The following is an 8315-nucleotide window of genomic DNA, read 5'->3' as shown; positions in this document are numbered from 1 at the left end:
TGTAGAAAAACACTCTACAATCCTTTTTCTAATTTAATTTGAATTAATCATCTATGTTTCTTATAATTTAATTCAATTTAAATAATTAAAATCACAGCTAAATTTAATTTATTTAACTCTAATTTGTAATTAAATATAATATATGTCTAATTTCAAATTAAACGAAAAAGAAATTACTCACTTTCCTCCAATGTGAGACATTAATATTTTAAAATATCAATAAAAAGTAAGAAATCCCTTAGATAATGATGTAAGTTATGTCAATTGCACGAGACAAGTACAAAGTTATATCAAGTAGACTACACTTATGACTTGTTTTATTTAATTCTATAGCTGATATAACTTACATTAGGGTCCGCCTACCGTGCAACTGTTGCACGGTATCCCATTTTTTTGTCTTTTTTCAACTCAGCCAATGGATCAATGGTTAAAGTGTTCAACGGTCAGGATGTGTTCAATTGGTTATTAATACTTAAGTCCCTACTGTTTATTACAAAATCATAAAAGTTAAAAGTTTTTAAATATTCACTTACATAATTTCTGTTGTTTTAAATTTTTTAAAGTTTGATCCATTGACTTAATTTGATCATAAAAATAATTGATGGTGTAAATATAATAATATAATATCACATAAAATTTTTAAACACATGAAAATTTGATAAATGTAAATAATATTTTTTATTATATAATATATATTTAATGTAAAATAAATAAATTGAATATGTTTTAAGAATATAGGTTATTAACCTTGATACTTTAGAAAATTATAAAATAAAAAGGTGAAATTTCAAAATAAGAAACATGTAAAAAGTCTTAGATTGTAAAATTTTATTATTTTAATATTACAAAACTTTACTCTTTTATTACATTTTTGTTTTTAGCATTAGTTGACATGTTAGTTTATTTATACATACAATATGTTAATTTACCTATAAAATATCAATATATATATAGCCCAACAAAGTTATAGAAAGATAAATAAAGAATAACATAAAAGGAAGTTAGTTTATTTTTTTAAGAATATTTCAAAAGCATTTGAGCTTCATATTTCTTGAGAATTATCATTTTTTTTAGATATTTGAGCTTGTGAATCTTGTTGTAATGATAATTTATTATTTATTCTTGATTAAAAATAATTGAATAGTAAATTTATTGATTTCCAAATGCTCTTTCAAATATAAGGTAGTTGGTTAATTTTTATTGTATTAGCCTAAACTTTGTGATGATAGCTAATCAACAATTGTAAAAGATCTACCGTGATTATTTTTACTTTCTCTACATCCCTCTAGACTATCATCACTCAAAAAGTTAAAGGTCCGTTTGGCACACTATATTATATTATATTATATTATATTATATTATATTTTATTATGTAATGCACATGTATTATATTATATTATATTATATTACATTAGCAATATATTATAATAATTATAATAAAATTATACAACATTTGGTAATTGGTATTATCCTGTACTGAATTAATTTTGTACTAATATTAAACTAAAATTATTTAAATTTATTATTAATTATATTAAATTATTATTTTCATATTAATTATTTTTAAATAAATATAATATGATATAATAACATATTATTATAGTTTAATTTATTTTTATATTTTTTATTTATTATAATAAAAAATAAAAAAAATAATTAAAATATATGTAATGCTTAATTAAGGCAAAATAATAATAATGACAATGGTATTATTTAATAGTCAAAACAAAAAAAAAATTTATAAAGTTTAATGATGATGATGACGACGACGACAACAACAACATTAATATAAATATAATAATTAGAATAATAAGATTAATAAATTTATTAATATTAATAAAATAATAATTCAGTAATAAATTTAATATATTTTAAAAATAGTGACGGTAATAAAATCAATAAATAATAATAATAATGATAACTAATTAAAGCAATCATAACAATTAAAATAATAAATTTTAATAATAATAATATAATAATGACATTAATAAATAATAATAATAACAGTTAAATTTTTTTTCAAAAGTCATTTTATAATTTTATCCAAAGAAAAGGACCTATATATAAAAATTTGTAACTTATAGTATCTATTCAGTTTTCTTATAAATATTGGGTAGTATAGTGTAATTGTTGAAAAAAGACAAAATTCAGTGGTACCGTGTAACTGTTGCACGGTAGGCAGACCCCTTACATTATCATGTAACGGATCAAGGTCCAATAAAATTCCAACAAACAAATCAAGCCGCGTGCAAACCTGAAGTATATATCCTTTAGGCTGAAAAAGTTTGCTCAACCATCCAAATTCAAAAAATGCTTGAGTGTTGCATTTACTTTCCACCCGATATATCGACAAAACTGACAAAAATGAAATGTGTAATTTGGTTATTCCAAGACATGTTTTTCTTTTTTCTTTTTCAAGATATTGTTATGAAAAGAGTAAAGTATAAATATTGATAAATTTTAAGGATTTAATTACACATTGGCTCAAAATATTTATTGGATTATTGGATTATTCAACCTCAAAATATTTATTATTCTATTTTGTGGAGCGAGTGTGAGAGAATATAATGTGTTATATGTTATGTTAGTTGAGTTTGTATTCCAAATTTGTAAGTATAAATATTGTCTTATTTGTCTATCACTTTTAATTAAAAAAAAAAATTCATAAACTAAAAGTACATTTATTGGATAAATGTACTTTTATCCAACCTTTTTCAAGATATTGTTATGAAAAGAGTAAAGTATAAATATTGATAAATTTTAAGGATTTAATTACACATTGGCTCAAAACATTTATTGGATTATTCAACCTCAACCCTTGAATTAGTTTGAGGGGTAAAAGCCTATTTAGTCCCTGTATTTTAAGATTAGTATCCATTTAGTCCCTATATTTTCAAAAATGCCTCGAAACATCCCTGCCGTTAAAGTATTAATACCCCTACCGTTACTTTTTATTTCTTTTGTCTTACTTTTACAATATTACCCTTTTATAATAATTTCTTTGTTTGGACATTAATAAAAAGAAAATAATTAAATTACCAATTTAACCCTAAGAAATAAAAAATATATATTAATTTTTAATTGTCAAAAATTAAATTGTTATTTTTTATTTCTTTTGGCTTACTTTTATAATATTACCCTTTTATAATAATTTTTTTGTTTGGACATTAATAAAAAGAAAATAATTAAATTACCAATTTAACCCTAAAAATTAAAAAAAATATATTAATTTTTAATTGTCAAAAATTGTATGCAAACTACCAAATGTGAAAATGGTGCTTGTAAAAAAATTAATATAATTTTTTTATTTTCTAGGGTGAAATTGGTAATTTAATTATTTTCTTTTTATTAATGTTCAAACAAAAAAATTATTATAAAAGGGCAATATTGTAAAAGTAAGCTAAAAGAAATAAAAAATAACGGTAGATGTATCAATACTTTAACGGCAGGGATGTTTCGAGGCATTTTTAAAAATACAGGGACGAAACAGACACTAATATTAAAATGTAGGGATTAAATGAGCTTTTACCCTTAGTTTGAGTATAAGATAGGACCATAAGCTTTTGTATAGTATCAAAGTCAAAATCATATAAAAGTAGGCTCACACTACCTTTTCATCAGACAAGGACTATGTGAAAAGAACGATTTGCATACGACATGAAGTTTTGATGAAATTATCCAACATTAGGCCATTGGCTGAAAAAAATTACTGGGCTATAATATAAACCTTGAGATAATACTCAATTCTTGAGCTATCTTTTGAGTGTGAATTAAACTTGTAGGCTTTTATAATAAATAAAACCTAACATATCTTTAGAGACCCAACTCGACATATTTGAATTAAAATCCATCCTAAAAATGTAAAGTCAAAAAAATTATAAATTAGGGTCCAACTATGTTGGATATGCTCTAACTTAAAGCATCCATTGCAGCCACCAGATATAAATTTGAAAGAACCAACACTCATTTCAACTTTAGATCAAATGGTTATAGAAGAGACTCTAACTTAAGAGCACCTCCAAATTAGCAGTTCCCTATAAATTAATAGACTCTCCTTCACTTCCCTCTTCCTCAGGGAGTTATTGGCTTTTGTAACTCGTAGCTAATAAGTTGTCCATTTTATCAATTAATGTAAAAATTCTTATTTACTATTTACAGCAATATTTTTAAGATGACCCCAATAAAAAAAGTTATCCTTTACTTCAATATTTGAAAATTTTGTGTGGTCTTGTTTAATCGCAAGAGTTTGGATAAAAAGAATCACAAACTACGGCAGCAAAAGCGACAACGATAGCAAGTTCTCTTGTGGAGCCTTCGATTTAGGAGTTGGTGTTGGGATTATATGCTCTTTTAAAGCATATTAATTTATTTTTTGATTAATAAAATATTTGGGATATTTTCAATTGCATAAATATATATTGAATAAGGTCCGTTTAATCATACTATATGTATTTATGTGATCATCATATAGATTCACAGAAGACATAAATACAAGTTATCTTATGATTAAATAAATTTAGTTCACAGTTGATATATAGAGTTGGACGCTCTATTTATGTTTAGACTGTAGTAAATTCATTGAATGATATGTCTTAATCATATATGAATTTACTGATGTAGTTTGACTACATTGAGTTGGATCACATATGAGATGTAATTAACCTTGCAATGATTGTCAAACTTATTAAATCTCATAGGCATTGATTTTACTATAATCTTAATCTTGAGTTAGTTATGATTTTATGATTATAATTGTTATTTTATTTGAGTTACCAATGGGCACAACACACAATTGTGGTCAAGATTACCCGGTATCTTGGTGGGAGCAATTATTAGTATTGGAGTTATAAATTAACACTATAGAATTTGTACAACACATCTCTTGATGGGTTTTCGGTACTTGATCATAGAATTCTCTGGCCAGAGTGTGTCAACATATTTAGTATGTTGAAAATGATCATTAGAGAAAACCAGTAAGTATCAAGGAATAAGATGTAATTAAATTGATTGGACAATTGAGATATCGATTTAATTAACGATGTGGTACAAAGGATTGAGCAGTAAAGAAATCAATGTGGCTTGGGACGAATTATTATTCGAGTATACAATTATGGAGGTCAGTTCCAATCTTTTAGTGGAGTAGATTTGGAATTAAATAATTGGGTTAGTTTAATTACATGCCTAATTATTATAGCCACTATTTTATGTTCCCAAATGATCCCCGGGTTAGCTCATTTAATTGACTGCGCTACTACTAGATTAATAAGCAAGATAACTAGCGATTTGGGTTAAAAGTCTAAATATATTATTTAGTGGGAGGCTCCATGTAATGTACTTGTGTCTAAGGGGCCTTGTGTTATTTTATAAGGTGGGCCCCTATGATAAGAAAGAACTAACGTTAGTTTTGGTTTATTATTTTTAATTTAAATCAAACTTGATTTAATAGCATTAAATAATATAAAAAATGGAGGTTAGGGTTTCCACTAGATAGTGATATAAAAGGACTTATTTTCTCCCAAAAGAAAGAGAGCAACCACTTTATACAGATCAGAGAAAAAAAATTTTCTCTCTATTGTTGAGAGACAAATTTTCTCGTACTAGTTGCTTTTAGTGGTGATAAAGGCGCCCACACGTCAAGTGCAAATCAAACTTGAGTCATAGCCTGGAAGATTATTTAGTGGCGGATCGTGATCTAACAAGAGTGGTGGTGACTGATTGTGATCTGGAAGCCTAAATCAATTCAACAGAAAAAGCCAAATCGGATTTTCAAGGTACAATTTCTAGATTACAAATTCTTATATATTGTATGAGAGCAATCCTAAAAGTTTTTATAAAATTTTAAAAACTGATTTTTCTCCAACAATTGGTATCAGAGCCATCTCATATTAATATATAAGAATATTGTATGAAATCAATCTTGAAGATTGTATGAAATTAATCTTGAAATTTCATCATCTGCATTATGAGGTTGTTTGGCAATGTTGAAGATGTTCAACTCTATAGTCATGTTGTCGAAGGACAACTGCATATTTCCAGTCCTGCATTGAATGTGAGCATCCGCAGTTGCCAAGAAAGGTCGGCCTAGAATAATGGGGATGTACTTCCTTGAATCCTGTATTGGTTGAGTGTCAATTACAATGAAATCAACAAGAAAATAAAACTTGTCTACCTGGATAAGCACGTCCTCCACAATACCACGAGGTATTTTCGTGGACCGATCTGCAAGCTGTAACACCATTGGAGTTGGGTGTAATTCTCCAAGTCCAAGTTTCAAAAATACTGAGTAAGACAACAGATTTACACTAGCTCCTAAATCCAACAAAGCATTCTCAATTGTGTGGTTCCCTATGCTAAATGAGATAGTGGGGGAACCTGCATATTTGCATTTTAGAGGAATTTTATGTTGGAGTATAGAACTAATATTTTCTGTTAAAAATGCATTCTTTTGAACATGAATGTTTCTCTTTTTAGTACAAAGGTCTTTAAGAAACTTGGCATAAGATGGAACTTATTTTATATCATCGAGCAAAGGGATGTTAACACTTACCTGTTTGAAGATTTCAAGAATTTCACCTGTGGATTTTCCCTTCTTTCCTTTAGCTAACCTCTGAGGAAATGGAGCTTTGGGAACATATTCTCGTGGGTTGGTTTCTTTTTTCTCTTTCGATGGTGAGTCCTCAACATTCACAGGTACAATTTGATTTTCTTTTGTCACCGGCATCTCCACTTTATTGTCGACTTCTTTTCCTTTTCGCACGGTCATGACTGCTTTGACCTCTCCATGCTGCTGTGGTGAACTGATACTTGCTTCATGTACTCCTTTAGGATTAGGCACTGGTTGACTTGGAAACTTGCCTTTCTCAACAGTCATTGCCAAGGTCTGAACTGAAGAAGCAAGTTGTCCCACCATCTTCTCGAGGCTTGAAACTGATTGAGCTTGTGAGTTGAAGCCTGCTCTCAACTCATTTCGTAGTCCATCAATGGTGCGGTTCTGTTGCTCAATCGTGGAGTGAGTAAGATTCTTGAGATTCTGGAATAAATCCTCCCATGGTCTGGGTTGAGAGTAGTTCTGGTTTTGATTGAATGGTCTAAATGGGGGCTGAGAGGCTTGAGGATTTTGTGGAATTGGTGTTGTTGGAGCTGCCGGTCCATTCTGTTGGAATCCTTGAGACCATGAAAAATTGGGGTGGTCTCTCCATCCAGGGTTATATGTGTTGGAGTATGGGTTGTAATTCGATGGTTTTCTCATTACACCTATGACATTGGCTTGATCTGAGTATGAGTCATGGTTATGTGGCTCTGTTGATTTAGCAGTCGATAACGATGCTATTTGTCGAGAGAGGCCTTCAATTATTGCTTTGACTTCTTTAATTTCTGAACTTGACTCGCCAATGTGAACCTCATTTACTCCCTTAATTCTTCTAGTATTCCTAAGTGATCGACTCCGTTGTTGGGAATTATCCGCTTGTCGTTGGAAGAATTCCCAAATTTCTGTTGCACTTTTTGACATTAGCTCTCCTCCACTTGTTGCCATTAGTCATTCTTGCACATTCGGCAATAATCCCTCCAAAAAGTATTGGCATTGGTGCCATTTTTTGTACCCATGATGTGGACACTTCAAGAGTAGCCCATTGAATCGCTCCCATGTTTCGAAAAATTGCTCGTCTTCTCTCTGTGTAAACTCTGAAATTTCCCTGCGAATAGCATTGGTTTATGCACTGGGAAATATTTATTCAAAAATTTTGTTACCATTTGTTCCCATGATGCAATGCTATTAGCAGGCAATGTATTAAGCCATGAACGAGCTCTATCTTTTAAAGAAAATGAGAATAATCTGAGTTTAACATCATTGTCCGAAAAATTCTTGTATTTAAAAGTTTGACAAATAACATGAAAATCATTCAAGATGATTATATGGGTCCTCATTTTCTAAGCCATAGAATGTTGGGAGACAATTTAGCACATTAGGTTTTAACTCCAAACTCCTAGCAGCTACATTTGGGTATCTTATGCATGATGTGCTCAAATTAGCTAAGGGACTGAAATAGTCCTTAAATGGGGTCTCATGTGGTTGCAAATCCATTTTATTTTTAAATTGTTTGTGTGTGCGAAGTGTTTTTTCTAGTTCAAGGTCTATAAGTTCAAGATTAGGTAATAATGACCTACGACCATACATGCAAGAAACACAAAAATAAATGGGAACAAAACAAATAAAATAAAGAGGAAGGAGAAATTACGATACTAACCTTATTGCGCTATTACAACCTTACTATAAAAATACACAAAAAAAATATGTGAAATAAATTAACTAAAAA

General features: G+C 28.9%; 1 non-coding gene across 1 annotated transcript; it reads left to right on the top strand.

Annotated features, from left to right (window-relative positions):
• Positions 1-7598: 7598 nt before the first annotated feature.
• Positions 7599-7702, top strand: LOC112098600. Its single transcript, XR_002905711.1, has one exon. It is a non-coding gene; the product is annotated as a small nucleolar RNA R71 (small nucleolar RNA).
• The last annotated feature ends 613 nt before the right edge of the window (positions 7703-8315 follow it).

The sequence above is a fragment of the Citrus clementina genome, unplaced genomic scaffold, assembly GCF_000493195.1.
Source record: "Citrus clementina cultivar Clemenules unplaced genomic scaffold, Citrus_clementina_v1.0 scaffold_5, whole genome shotgun sequence".
Taxonomy (NCBI): domain Eukaryota; kingdom Viridiplantae; phylum Streptophyta; class Magnoliopsida; order Sapindales; family Rutaceae; genus Citrus; species Citrus x clementina.
Note: the sequence above shows the minus strand (reverse complement) of the source record. Positions and strands in the feature narration are given on the sequence as shown.